The sequence below is a fragment of the Catharus ustulatus genome, chromosome 2, assembly GCF_009819885.2.
Source record: "Catharus ustulatus isolate bCatUst1 chromosome 2, bCatUst1.pri.v2, whole genome shotgun sequence".
NCBI lineage: Eukaryota > Metazoa > Chordata > Aves > Passeriformes > Turdidae > Catharus > Catharus ustulatus.
This window is the reverse complement of record NC_046222.1, coordinates 22,682,712-22,698,579: the sequence shown is the minus strand read 5'-3', so window position 1 is coordinate 22,698,579 and position 15,868 is coordinate 22,682,712. Positions and strand designations below refer to the sequence as shown.

Here is a 15,868-nt window from a genome sequence, read left to right as displayed (position 1 = left end):
GCAGTCTCTTTACCCCCTCAGAGCATATAAAGGGCTCCACTGAATTTCAACCCAGTCTACTCTTTCCCCCCAGCACGGCACTGGTTCCATTTGGCCCCCTCTGAACGGAGGAATTCTCTAGTATCTTCCACTGAGATTAAATTTTAGTTTTCATACTAAGCAGGTGTAGTGCACTCAGAAGAGAAGGAGAGGCAAAACTCTGGATCTTACATCCAGTTTACTGAGTATATTGCACATGACAAAGCTATGCCCCTCACTGGTTCCGTATCAGTAAAGGGTGAAAATGCTTTGAGGCAAAACCCTTATGTTTGGATTACCTAAATTTGTGTTCAATCCTCAAGCCTGTTTCTTCCCAGTCTGGGACTAAAGGACTAACACTGCTCTCCTTGGTGTAGCGCATTACATCAGAGAGATCCTAAATCACTTTGCAAAAATGGAGCAGAATCGCTGTCCCAATTTACTGCTAAGAAGGCTCTTGAAGCAGGTTAACTCCAGCCATTTATAGTGAATTAAGTATAAGAAAAGCAACTGAATGCCAACTGCAGAAATGACTTTGGCACCTAAGATCTTAGTGTTGTTGAAAGGAAGCAATGCTTAAGCTAACAAAGGTAATACATTTAATGATGGTTTACAGTCAAAATTTTACTGACTTCCAATGGACTTCAACATGAATTCCTCAGTCACTTTTGAAAACTGTAGTTAGCCTCATAAATCTATTATCTGCTTATATAATGTGACACATACTACTGTTTTCACCGTCTTAACTTCCCATAAATAGAAATTATTCAGAGTTTAGGAACTTTATTCTCATTAAACTCCAGGGAACTAGATTCCTAAGTAGCCTCCTAACATGTTGACCTTTCTTGTCTCTTAGTCTGTGATTTAAATGGAATTTATTCATGTAGCAATGAAAGAGAAAAGGAGAAGAATCTGACCACAATGAAGCAAGGACAGGTTTAAGATTAGCCCTTGGCTATTCTGTTCAATGGCCAAGATAATAATGTCTTCCAAGTAATAATGATTAATTAACATTAGGAATTCAGTATTTTCAAAATTCAGTGGATTCCATTTTTCCATTCCACCAAACAGAGCCATAGAGTGTTGAAAACAAGTGACATAAATAGAGAGAGGTAACGATTCTGTTTCAAGCATAGAGACATGGGGAAAATGGTCAGCTTTCTTCAACTTAATTTTCTTACGTTGTTATATAATAATATATCTTGAAGAAATCTACTGTGTTAATCTAATGTAATTAGGTTAAATGTCTCTAGTGACCAACAGTGCCATATGATAAGAAGTTTCATCCCAGCATTTTAATGGTTCAGGTTCTGCTCATGGTTTCAATTAAGTCAGCATAATTGCACAGGGCAGTGAGAACAGGATTTGGCCCATTTCTCTCTCACATACGTGTTCTGCAGTTATCTAACCTGGAATGAATCATAGCTTCCTCAGACACATCTTGTTTTTCCAGTACTTTACAGGGAAAGTTATGTTTTCATGTATTTTCTTTTGAACAAAACAGACCAATTGCAATAATTTTTGAAAGTACAGTGTTTCAGTTCTGGAGATTTTGCCGGATTCTAGAATACAGCTTCTAGCATATTGTGCCTGCCTATAATTACCCTACAGTTTTAATTAGGCAGGACAATCTTGTTCACTTCTTAGAGCAAATTTGTTGGTAATGTTGGTGTAAATCATTATTCAGCACCTCCAGAATCTCAGACCATAATTTGTAGAATTCTTTGGCATCCATGTTGTCAAAATTGCTTGATGCTTTCCCTTAAGAGACCTCGTTTTATGTTATAACAGAGCTTATAACAGAGCCAAACTCTAACCTCAACCTAAAATTTTCCATTCTGTGGGTTTTTTTCCAATACTGGATCCCTCCCACTTTTTTTTCCTTTTTTTCTTTCTTTCTTTTTTTAAAAAAAACTCTTGATTCTCCAAGGCACATTGTTTGGCTCAGACCTTTTGTCTCAGGTTCTTCCCTGGTTTGCAACTCACCGTCCCATCTGCCCAAAACTCTGAAAGAAATACTACCCAACTACCAGTCCCTAACAGTGCTTCACCATCATCTGTTACAGATGAGTTCATAGACTTCCACGGTTAAATCTTCAGCAGAAATAAGGAAAGAGGAAAATAAGGGGTACGTGCTTAGGAAAGGAGATTTTTCTCCACCAAGAGAACTTCTCTATTACAATTCATTAGAATAATGGATTCGGGAAAGCAGGATAGTGACCTTCTTCCCATCTCTCTCTTGCCCTTCCTTTAATTTTATGTCATTTCAGCTTTTCAGTCTGGGCAGAATCCATCCTGTCTTCTGTCTCATGCAAATCTTCCTTACACGTGGGAGAAGTCAGCTCCTTTAAAGAGAAATTTGCTGTTAAAAGGGCCTCTCTGGGTGACCTGTCCAAAAGATGTTATAAACATTGTGTTTCCTGCCCTGCAGTTTTTAGGATTGTCTCTGCTGTACTTCCTTCACCTCCCTTGCAAACCAAGCACTGGATTTGTACCCATGCTTTCACTCACACTCTCCTCTACCAAAACCATAATTCCCGCAAATAGTAGCTACATCTCTGAACAGATTTTTCTGCCTGCCTTCCCTGTCTCCTGTGACAGCTCTTCTCTTTCCCTTCATTCTTTTAACTCGGGTTTATATTTCTCTGAGTTTTTTTAATTGCTTTGAGGCAGAGCTAATCTCTCCCTGTAACTAGACTGGAAGCAGAAGTTGAGAGCCATGTCTTAAGAAAAGGAGTACAACCACGTAGTTCCCATGATTGTTTTCCACTGTGCTTCTGGTCCCCTGATAACAGTCTTCTGGAGAGCACTGTCTGGCCTGCCTACCCAAATTTTTTCAGCTTGGCAAAGGGAAGGGGAGACAGGACTGATTTGTAGCTTTGAACATTTGGGGAGCATCTGCCTTTGTTTTCTGTGTCCAACAGGAGTGTGTCTTCTTGTTACAATTCAGAGCATCAGGCTTTGATTAATTTTGTTTATTGCTTCATCCCAGGTTATTATGTTTTGGAAATAAATATGGAAATAAATATGTTGGCAATAGAGCTTAGATACTCCATAGTAGACCTGTAGTCTACCAGAAGTTTGCAAACCTTTAGCCATTCCACTTTCATGCAGTAATTTTTTTCTTGAGGGTCTCAGGGTAACAAATCAATCAAGTCCAAGAGATACTGTGTTGACAGAAGGGACTAAAACAACGCAGTTTTTCTGTGCAGCTATCGGCTGTAATGTAAGCATTCTCAGCCCTAATAATAAACCTAACCCCTCTTCTGTGAAGGTCAGGATCAAGAAGGCGAGTTCTGCTTCAGAGTCCTGTGTCATCTGGCATGACTGCTAAGAAGGATGCTGTTCAAATCTGGCATTGCTTTTGTGATAAGAGCATTTGTCCATAGGAACCACAAGCCTATTTCACAGAGACTGCTGAACAGCCACTAGAGGATATTTAGTCTCTGCTGGCCTGGAATTATCTCAGGACTGAAAAGTTCCTCAGCCATTAGCAGTTTTCTCAGCTACATAGTTCTGGGGTCAGGTAGATTCAAGATCTATGTTGTTTGTGAATTTAAAACATTTTTTTCCCTCTTCTGTGGGAATTGCCACCATCTGTAAGTCTCCTTGATCCCTGTTTTATACTGTTACATTGGTATCATTTAGTGTGTTTATTAACAATTTTATTTCCTTTCTTTTTTGTCTCGTCTCTTTTCAGATCACTCATAATCAGTTTGTGGCCTTTCTCCAGAGGAACCTTTCCTTGTCTCTTGTGTAAGTGTTTATAACATTTTATACTTTTCATTGATATAAGTTGTGCCTTTTCTTCAAGTTCCATCGAAGTCAGGCTGGGGCTTCTGTTGCTTCCCATGGCCACAAGACTCAATTAGAATTTTTATTCTAATGCAGTCCAAGATTTTAATGCAGTGTCACCTTATGGAACTCAGATTTTAGTTCAGTGACATTGTGTGATTGATTGATTGATTGATTGATTGATTGATCTGGAATTTATAAGTGCATTTCTGGATGACAATATGGAAGATTTCTGTTTATATGTGGGGATCTACATTTTCTGATGGACATTATGCTGTTGTGTTCTAGTTCAGTATGAAATATGAAGTATTCCATGCTGTGCAAGTGCAAAACAAGTACAGAAAACAGTCAACTATCATTGCAACCTGTCCATGCTGAAGTTTGACCCTGTGGTGTGGGGCCCTTTCTTACCCATCCTGGCTGCTCTGAGTTGCTCTTCTTATCTGAGTAGATTAAATATGCTGTATTCTTATTGACATCCAACAATATCAGGATTAAAATCCTGTCAGCAATTTCTTTGGAAGGTGTTATGCAGGATGCTTTTCTCACCTAGTCATATTTACTTGAGTTTGGCTGCTGCTATGTAGGTTGGTGATTTCCTGACCTTTTTAAATGGAGAAAATACTATATTTATCCAGATGACTATGTTTTCAAGACTCAGAACATGAAGAATTGATTTTTTCATGGTTTAAGTTTTCTTTTTTTTCCATTTTGGGGGGAATAAGAGATGGAGCCTTTGGGAGTATTTGTTTGTTATCATTTGAGTTTTTATTTTGTCATGTTCTGAAACACAATGGTTTTGCACATTTAGAATGAAAATTCACATTTTTCTGGGATTCCTTCATACATATTGGCAGTGACATCTAGTGCTTTTGAAACAATGACTCTTCTTGTTGAAATATAAAGGGAAATATAGCACTACCACTTCATAATATTTACTAAAGTTAAGTAAAGACAGACCAAAGTTTTCCAAATGTCCACCAGCATTTTAAGCCACTGTTTCAGGATGTCCAAGCTGAAGCTATTTAGTGAATGCCAAAAATAATGAGGGCTTTTAAATTTAGGTTTAGAACTCTATGTCCAAATATACCTTTGTTGCTTCAAATCTCCACTTTGCAATTTAAATTCATGTCTCCTACCTGTTCAGAGAGAAAAGAAGATGACAGTTAAAGTGCTGCCTGGAATTTTAAAAAAACAGTACATTAAGAGAAATAGTTCTTTCATATTTGGGAGAGGAATTAAGCCTGCAAATCTGTACGTTTATGTTCAAGCTATGTTTTGATTGTTGGAATTTCTTGAAAGGGATACAAAAGTACAAATGGACATTCTGGAACAACGAAAGAACTTTCTTCTCCCGATACTAGACCTAAAATATGTAGCTTTAACATTTAATGTTGACCCACTACTTTTGCAGTGCAGAAGAAATTGGCACAGTGCCTTCTCCCCCATCCCGTGGGCAAAAAGAGGAGATTTGCTGCAATGGCTACAAAACATGGTATGACAATGCCAGTTCTCAAGGAGACGTATTTGAGTTGACCTATCATGTCTAAGCTGTCCCCATATTTCTTTCCCTTCTCCTTTACCTTTCATTATAAGGTGTCCCAAATCTGTAATTTACAACATGCTGCTCCATTTTTGCTCTGATATATTTGGTACAAATAAGTAGGAACCTATGCATGTCCATAGCTGCCTGTGGCTGTGTCAGGCCTGCGAGATGAGGGGAGCAGAGGCACCCACAGAATGCAACATGGCTTATGTCTAATGTGACATTTATGTGACTCAGAAAGGCAATTGATTAAAGGTCCATCGGACCTTTGCCATCATGTATTATGTATTTATCCAGCAGGGGCAGTTTATAACGGCCTCTGACAAATCCTATTACTTTTGTTGCAGGACTTCATAATATCAATAAAAAGCATTAATGATACTCAGGGATGGGAAGTGTTAACACCGCTTGTGTTAATGCTTCCCACAGCAGTGGCAAAGCCATTTATGTCTGTGGCAGACACCATGTGCCTTCAACATTTGCACAATGCAGTTTAACATTGTTCTACCTCTGCAGGGCAAGGCAGTTAGGTGGAAGCAGCAAGCTGGGTTTATGATAGGTAGTCATGTGGAAGTCTGAAGCTGAAATCACTCTTCAACAGTGCTTTGCTGTGTGACAATGCATTTGTGGTTTTCCATTTGTCTGCCTTTGTTTCTTGGCATGTAGGATTAGAACACGTATTCTCTTGCTTCTTCAAGTCAGGCTTATTCTGTGGCCACTAAGAAGGGCTTCTTGGTGCTCCTCCATAGGAGACCTATTGTATTTCAGGAATGTCTTGTTCTGTACTGGCTCTCCCCTTTCTTTCTGGAAGGCAGGTCCTTTGGGTCATTGATAGTCTGGGTTCTTTTTAGTAACAGAAAAAGTGTAAATGGGACACTTTTACATTAGAAGCTGTTAATGTACCTGACAAGCATGTTTCTGATCTAGATAACTGATTTGTTCTACCCTCTGTCTCAGTCTCCAGCCCTGGGTTCTCTTTTCATATCCCTTCTCACAACTTGCTGATGATTCAGTCATCATCCTTCTCCCAGATATTACACACATGTCTGACTAATTATATGGCATCAGGGTTTTGGAGGTGGAAGGATTTCGTAGATCTCTCCTCCAGACTATATTCCCACTGAAGAAAAATACAGTTAATCTTTGCTCCCCTTGAAAGTCCTCAGGACTTCAAGAGACACAGGGATTCTTTGTCAAAATCATTGAAAGACTTCATGGAAAAGTCTTCCAACCAGCCTGTAGCAGCATCAACATTACTAAGGGGCTTTACAGTAGGAGAGACAGCTACACTATGATAAATAGCCACAGCAGGACACATCTTACCTGTTCAGATGGACCCCATACAATATTGAAAAATTATCTGCAATTAGTGTTGGTAAGTGCAAATCAGAAGCTCACCAAAGTTATCCAGATGCAAGGAAGTTGCAGGATATTTTAACCTAATTCCAGAGATACCTTTCCATTTTGTTTAAATAGATTTCTGGTGTAACCAGGTTGTACTGAGCTCCAGCATCATTCCTTTTAGACTTAGCACTGATTCTAATTCTTGTCACTTGACATCCTAGTTTTAAAAAGATTAAAAAAAAAAAAAAAAGGAGAAAGGAAAGAAGGAAAAAAGTACAGAAAAGTACCATTTATTCCCCAGATTCATGAAGATGTATTTGGTCAAGTAATGGTGACCTAAGGGAAGCTGAGAGGCGTCTTACTGATCTCATCATAGTTATGAGAACCATCCATCATATGGTCAGTGATTTGTATGTCAAAAGACACCCAGCAGTATTCCAGCCTACCAGTAGCCAGTTTCTGAGAATCTTTATTGACTCTATCGGACGTGATGATGCTCAAATAGTCTTTGATATCTGTGTATATGTCCCTGCTTTGGTACTTGTTCACCAGCAAACTGTCATCTGTTACCACTCTGAACCATTATCATAAAATAGCAACTAATGAACCCCCTCTGAATCTCTTTATCTGGTCTGTGCTTAGTGTTGTTTTGCAGATGAGGAGCAACAGTGATTGCTACATCAGGAAGAGGGAGGAGGCATCTTTTCTCAGGTTTCTTAAGAAGCTCTCCTTTACTTGAGAAGAGGATAATAACCTCCAGGTCAAGCTTATTCATGAATCAGAAATGAACATTTGCAAAATGCCAAAAAAGTCTACATCTAATAAGCCTTATGTTTACAACAACTTTCAAGAGTTAGCATTTTTCAAGAATTATCATAATTAATGTAATAAATAGACATGCAAATTATCCAAAAGCATTGGTTGGTCTGCTGAAAATAAGGAGGTTTAGGAAGGGAATGGTCACCTAAACAACAATCTGGGACAGGAAAGGAATCTTTTTTCCCCAGCTATTATGTGTGTCATGAAGGAAGGGAATGTTTCAAAAAAGAAAACAACATGGACAGAGGCAAATGAGAGAAATGGTGAAACAGCCTCAAAACAGCAGCAGAACTGAAATTTTACTCTGGTATATTTATAGAAATGAAACCGTATAACCAAGAGTACACCTTGGGATGAATGTTCTTGAGCAGTGCCACAATTTTAAGCTTTATTCTTTATCTGAAGATGTAGCCATCAAGTAAATTTAAGCAATAGATGTGCATGGAAAAAAAAAAAAAAAAACCCTCATTATTTAAAACAAATCTGTCAAAGTTCACAGGTTTGTTTTAAAACATTGGTCATAAAAATAGACCAAATATCCAGAAAACTCAAGACATAGCCAGATTTACATAAAGGGGCTCAGTTTTTCATTCAAGCATTAGTTTAAGTATTGACATTCAAATTGTTTAGCAAGTAATAAAGGCTGCACATTGCTGTGAAGTTGATGTGTAGATTACAATAGAGGCATGTGTGCAACCTGCCTTTTAATTGCAATACCTACAATACCTACACTGGTGCTGGATGAGACTGAACTCAAGATTGGTCAGCATGACAGCTGAGAATGTCACACCTTTCTGCCGTTATACATGCTAACAATCTCCTTGTTCTGAATTATTTTCATTTACTTAGTGTAATATAATATACTGAGAGTTAGCTTTTAAAAAAAATATTACAGAGCACAACAGGAAAAAAAAGGACTTTAACTAGACAGTTGTAGGAGCATAATATTTTGAGTTTAACTAGAAAAAAAGGAGGAGACGGAGAGAAAATTGAGTTGTTCAATGCACTTTTACCCCACTCTGGCATAATTTGATATATTTGGATGGAAAAGGCCACCTTTCCAAAGCAGTAGCAACATTTCCCACAGCAGTTTGAACACCAACCATCAAAATATTAAGACAGACCAGTTTGTTAGGTCACAATCACTGTGCAAAATGGTAACAACTACAGAGTGTAGCAGAGTTTTTCAGAATATTCCCTTTGTAGTTATGGTTAATTACCTTCCTACTTTTTCCAGCACATTGCTATTCTACGGCTGTATCACAAAATGTTTTTTTCTTTTCCAAGCTTTACTGTAGTCCTTCTCCTAGTGCAGAAATCCTCTTTGATGTACCCAGCTTCACATCATGCTGTGTATCTGCCTCCATCAAATGTATATACCAGATACAGGACCAAGAACACGTTGTGCTGTTGGAGTGGTTGTTACAAAACACAATATCCAGAAATAGGATGTTTTCCAAAAGTCATCCTTTGATCAAGGTATCGTCTATTGAAGTTGGCACTCAGCGAGGTCCAAATGCCTGCCCGCATGTCCATGTTCATCCTGAATGTCCTGTTTGTGAGACACCACAATGGAAAATGAGCTTGTAAGAGGCTTTCCTCTATCTCCTTTTCCTCTCGGACACTCCCACTTAAAAAAGAAGTACATCATCTGCCACATAGCTCGTTTGTGTGTCATTACACAGGTGCACATATCAAAACATGTGAGTATTCTTCAGGCTGTTCTTTCATGAAGGCTATTTTGTCTCTTGGTGGGAATGGGAGCTCTTAGACATAAAAGATCATAGTGTATTGAGAAATAATGATTATTTCCTCTGAAGTTCTTGTTCACTGCTGAAGCTTTCCATCATTTTGGATGATATCATGCCGCATATGGTTCACAAATTCAGCCCCCCAGCTAATATTTTCATTTCATGTGTTTGCATGCCCAAAATATTAGATTTTTTGCACACCACCGAAAACAAATGCTTTTGGATCTGAACAGATCTTTCTCTCTCCCATTCTATCGTACTGAGTTTTAAATCTAATAGAATAGCTGTATCAGTTTTCTGAATGATGTTTTCTAATGTTTTAGCTTCTTAAGCATACTCTAAACAGCTTGAATTTTCAAGGACAAAATTGAAATCCCAACTTCAAATAGCATGCAATTTAGAAGTATTCGTGCTTCACTCAATCACCAAAGTAAGGATCAGTTGCAACATTTGGATCTGGGTGTGTATTTAAATTTCATATTTGTCCATGTTCACTTATCCTGGATGTCTGTAAAGAGATTAATTGCTTTTCAATTTTTGCAGTAAATCCACTTCTACATAAAAGACAAAAAATAATGTGTAACATTCTGGATGCTCTGCAATATGCACTGAAGGTTGTGAAGGAGAACTACAGTGTGTGATCAGCATATAACCAGCTCTGTAGAATGAAGGGTTTCAGACACTGTTTTTCAATTTTTGCATTTAAATAATCTATGTTTTGGGGTTTAGGGCAAATTTCTTGTGTGAATGTCTGTGCATGCTTAACATGGTCCAGCCATGACATTCAATACTTAAATTCTGCCACAGAAGACTAAAACAAAAATGCAGCTTCTCTTCCAGTGAACTTTAATGAAAAGGTAGCAATTCTAGTCATTCAAATTCCTGCAGACTGAGACATGCCTTAGGGAAGATTGTCAAAAATCCTGTTTTTCCTTAATTCGTTGAAAATAGTTTGGCAGATGTTTTATTGCAGAGCCTGCAATTTAATCTCACGTCGATATTGTGACTTCTGTGGCAATGTCTTCTCCTTCCCTTTTGGCTTGTGCCAGTGCCACCTTGTCGCTCCGCTGGTGGGCAGCCCAGTTTTTCCTATCGCAGGAATTTACAAAGTGTCATAGCCTGACTGGATCTAGAAAAGCACACAGTGTGCTCAGAGGGAAGCAGTGCTTTTGTAAGTGCTTCTGATCACCAAGTATTTCTCCTCCACATCTTATTTCATCAGCAATTTCTTGGCAGGCAAGGTCCACCATTCAAAGCCATTCAGCAAGATTTTGTAGATGAATGGGCATCCTGTTCTAGCAATAAGAATATTTTAAAAGCACAAAATTGAGCTGGATATTTAATTAAATTTTACAAGTAAACTGCTGAGAGAGTTGTAGCATCTCTGAGCATCCCAAAGAACTGAGACAGAGAAGTAACCCTTGGACATTACAGGTAAATGAGAATTAAACATTGTTAATGAGCAATTTATTGGTGTTGATGGATCTTTTTATAGCTGTTAAGCATGTCTCCAGTTTTTCCTCATATATGCACCCTTGCATTGAGGAGCCCTGTGAAGAAATGTTACCTGCTCCACATAAATCTTATTTGATAGAAAAAGCTATTTTATTTAACTAAACAATTGTGGAAATATAACCTTGCCCAATAATTCTTGCTTCACCACTGCTCAATCTCCCTTTCAGGTAAACAGTTGCTCACCTTACAGTCCTTTTACAAATCTTTATCTAAACGCATAATTTCCCTTGTGATACTGTATCAAATGCTCTATTGATAAATTAAATTTACTTTGTTTCCTTTGTCTGGATAATCAGTTATCTTATCAAAGAAAGTTATCAGGTTTGTTGACTACAAACCACCTTTGGCAAACTCATGTTTTGTTTCATCCCATTTTCCATTTACCTACATGTCTTTTCCATTTTTTTCCTTCAACATTTACTGCACTCATCCTATTGAAGCTCCTGGTGTTACATCAACATCAAACAGATGTGAGATCAGAATCAGTTTCAATACACTGTAGTACAGCCTTGCAAAAACCTGTTCATTCTCACGACTGCACAAAGCTGAGTTTTCGTCTGGCAGACAAGTACAACATCATTTTTTATTTTTCACTGTCATTATAGCAAAGGGCAGGTGGGTTGATTTTGAGCCTTGGTTGGTGAATGTTTGCAATGATGTGCAAAAGGGTTTCTAGAGATAGAATCAGAGACATCTACCTGCACATTAGAGTGCTTGGGCACTTGCATTAGAAAAACCTTAATATATGTATCAGTAATGAAAATCTTAATTAAGAACGCTGCATCATTGTCCATGTACAATCTTTCTTTCTCTGCATTTGAAGCTCTTTGTGTATTTCAGCATCTACCTGGTCCAGACAGACAGAGCCCTCAAAGAGTGTGTCTGGCAGATCTCTTGATTTTTAACAACTGGCAAATGGCAAACTCCTATTCTTCTTTTGTCTCAACACTGAAACTCAGAATAGTAGAGCATACAGCATAACTTGAAGTTTGTTTGGACTTTTTCTATGTCCTTTTCCACTTCATTGTTATTCTGGTGGGTTTCAAAATCCAGCAGCATTGATTAGGACTGAATTATGTAACTTAGAGCTGCCAAAATATACACAGACACCTATTTACCCAATAGTGTATCTTTTCCTTTAGGAACAATGCACTTTCCTGGACCATGTTCTATATGCACAAAGAAAGTACACTAATGGATGTGGGCAACTGTGATGTTAATCCCCCTAAACTCAGGAAATTTAGAATGAAGGCTCCCACAGCAACTTTGCCTCTGCCCCTTGCTTACGATGGGGTCTCTTTACTGATCCCTCAGCTTTCCAAGCCAGAGAGAATACAGGGCAACAGAGAGAAACTGCTTGAGGTGTTTTCCCTGTAATTATATCCCAACAACATTTGTTTGTGGAGCATCACTTTTATGTTTGATGTGGTTCGAAACCCATTTGGGAAACCTCTCCAAGTAGTGGACACATAGCTGATTTATAGGTGTGCTGATAGAAGCACAAACAGTGTAAGGTAAGGAAGAGTGTATACACACACATACACATTTGCTTGAGTTGTATCTTTTGCTTCCAGATGAGTCAGACTGTCTTCTCAGATTCACTGTCATGTCACTGACATTGGTGGTTTCTGTAGACTCACACCTGCGTGGTAGGAGGATATGTCCCACGAAAGGCAGGAGCAGGAGAACCTCCTATTTACTTTGAAAAAGAAGCAAGTATGGAACCTCTTGGTGTCTGTACAATTCATCACAGTTGAGACTCATATAAAAACCTACACATGCAGTGACTTTATTTTTTCATCTTTGGAAAGAATTCCTCCAGTCCGACAGAAGAGTTCATGCTGAGGCCAGTAGTTCATGCAAGGCACAAAAGCTGCATATGCCTTTATACTGTCATATAAAAAAACAGTTCTGAGGGTGAAACCCATGTAATCCAATAATCCTTCAGACTACAGCTGCTGTTTCAGCTATCATTAATATTCTCAAAACCAACACTTGCTTCCCTAAAACATCAGAATCTGAAATATTCCAGATTAAATGATGTGGAATGGAAAGATGATTAATGGACTGGAACATCCCTCTTATATGGAAAGGTTGAGGTAACTGGGCCTCTTCAGCCTTGGGAAGAGATGGCTGAGAGGGAATCTTATAGAGGTATATAAGAACAGCAGTGTGTCCTTGTGGCCGAGAAAGTCCATGGGATCCTGGGTGCACCAGGAAGGGAGTTGCTAGCAGATCGAGGGAGATGATCCTCTATTCTGCCCTAATGATGCCACATTCGTAGTGTTGTGTCCAGTTCTGGGCTCCTCAGTACAGGAGGGATATGGAGCTCCTGGAGCAGCAGAGAATGACAAGATGATTAAGGGACTGGAGCATCCCTCTTAGGAAAGGCTGAGGGAGTTGGGCCTGTGTCAGCCTCCAGAAGAGATGAGTGAGAGGGGATCTCACCAATGTCTGTCAGTATCTGAAGGGAGAGTGTCAGGGAGATCGAGCCAGGCTCTGCTCAGTGGTGCCAAGCAGTGGGACAAGAGACAACTGGCAGAAACTGATGCACAGAAGTTCCACCTGAACATGAAGAAAAAACTTCTTTACTCTGCAGGTGACTGAATACTGAAACAGGTTGCTCAGAGAGGTTGTGCAGTCTCCCTTACTGGAGATATTCCAAATCCATCTAGACACAGTCCTGTGCCATGTGCTCTGCGATGACCCTGCTTGAACAGGGAGGTTGTACCAGATGATTCATTGTGGATCCATTGGTTTCTTGCAACCTACCCAGTCTGTGGTCTTGTGAAATGGCTGATTCTTCACTGCTTGGTATCAGGTCCATGCATTTCTATCTAGGCTGAATGTAAGTGAGGAATCACCTCCAGTCTGATTTGATGCCATTCTATACCAAAATGCAAATAGGCAGTAATTAAAACTGTCCCCTAGTCTTCCTGTTACAACTCAGTCACAGATTGCAAGGATAGTATCTTTATTTATCCTTTTTTTCTTCTTTTATTTTTTGTTTTACTGGTCATTTACACAATTGGCTGTCTACAGTTAGTAAAGAGTAGCTTGGTGTCTGGAAGAATATTTAAGAAAATAAAGATTTTAATGTGGTAAGAATCTTATTATTCCAAAACTAAATGGTTTCAAACATGCCGGTCCTGCTATTTCTCTTTCAGGACTATGTACGTGTCAAGTTTGATGTTTTAAAACAAAGCTGTGTTATAATTATACAAGCATGTTTGAGAAAAAAAGGCTTATGGAAAACTTAACAGCTGGAAACTGTTTTTTACATACTTGGATGACTCAAAAGCGGCTGAATGGGTTTTTGCAAAACTTTACCAAAAGTGACATTTCTGGATTGAGACAAGGCATGAGAAATAGCAGCCGGAAAGGTAACAGTTTCACAAAGGTATGAGCAAATATAGACAGAGATTATTTAATTCATCAACTTCCACTGTACAGTCGTTAATGTAATGCTATAAAAATAAAATTATTCATATTTATATAGTTTTTCAAGGATTTCAAAGATCTGTACAAGACTTTAAGGAATTAAGCTTTGTAGCTGAGTGCTAATCAAATGTTAATATTCATATTTCTTTGGAATACCTCATATTAAAGCAGGAAAACAAAGACATAGAGAAAGGTAGAGGGTTTGCCAGAGTCTTCGTGGAAAGAGAAGACCACATTTAGCACCCGTGCCTTCGGATTGCTCGGCTTGGCAGTGTGGGAGCACACTTAGCATCAGGGAGCTCCTGGCTTCTCTCTCCCTCTGACTCCTGCTTCAGGCACACCCAGCTTGTAGGTTAAGAGCCTCTCACACTCATGGACTGGACTCAGGTACCCAGCTCCGTTCTTTCTGTCTCCACACTTCATTCCCAAATTCTACTGAATTCTGGCTACTGTGATTGTGAAGTTTGACTGCATTCAAGTATTATCCGCATTTCAAGTGTGCACACACTCCTCCTTTTCCCCCTGTTCTTGAGGACTGTCAAGGTGAGAGAGCTGTCACCAGAAACCTCTTATGGGGTCTTATTCAGTGCATAGTTCACTCTATAACTCTCTAACAATCACTTTACTGTTTGAAACCTCAGTCACTGAATAAATATGATTTTACTGCTGCTTAGTTTGGATGTTGAACTGTATTGGAGGAAACTGCTGTACTTTCATACTGAATTTCTTTTCAGGGTGGTGTGTGTGAAAAATAGCACAAATAGGAGTGTTTTTGGATGGTCACACTGAGCAGTCAGCAAGAAGAAAAGTACAGCATGGCGAAGGGAAATCTTTTTGTAGTAAAAGCAATATTAGCTCGTGGTTTGCTAACAGGACCATGAACAAAGATTTTTCACTTTAACCTCAGCTGTATAACTCCCTCCTGATGGTGGGGAAATTAATTACTTGATGTCCTGTTGTTACACCTCAATTTCATCTTCATGGTGTCAACCATGACCCAGCTCACCAGAATACCATTCCTCTTGAAGTTAAGATATTGGCAGAGGTTTTGTAGAGATGCTTTTCTAACCTAACAAGCCCACTCCTTGTCAATGTTAAGAGTGTCATTGTCTTACTTTCCCAATGAAACAGTCTTTTATGGCTTTCACTTTTTTAACTTGGCAGAATCACCAATTCTGGGAGCAGATTCAGTGCTGCCTTGTGCATTATGCAGATTTCCAGTAGCAACCTCAGATTAAGAATTTGGTATTGGTATTTTCAATGGGACATAATTTCATTTTCTCAACACAGTTGATCTGAACTCCTTGAGAAATGGTAATCATGAGATATTGCAATCTTTGCAGGCACATTTGCAGTAGCCTAGATTGGTTAGATTTAATCTCTGCCCCTAAACTATGAATTTACATGAGGAAAAACTTGAATTTAGCCAGGTAGGAGCACCTAACTCCACAGATTCCCTCGGCAAAAGCAGGTGTCATCAGTCTTTTCTCAGTTTTTCAAAAGTTTTGGCTATGTGCCGTATATATTGACCATTTTGCTCACAAAGGGCCTCAGAGGGTTTTTTTCCCTTTATCATTTCCACTTTGAGCTGTCTAGTGTTGCAGTGGTTCTCACAAGAAGCTGTCCTTGTATTCCTGCC

General features: G+C 38.9%; 1 protein-coding gene across 1 annotated transcript in view; it reads left to right on the top strand.

Moving 5' to 3' along the window:
* The window catches only part of ZBTB20 (zinc finger and BTB domain containing 20), a 184,535-nt gene that overhangs the window by 62,892 nt on the left and 105,775 nt on the right, over nucleotides 1-15,868 (top strand). Inside the window, 1 exon segment of the mRNA XM_033053137.2 lies at nucleotides 3,719-3,774. The gene's annotated coding sequence lies outside the window, so the exon portion shown is untranslated.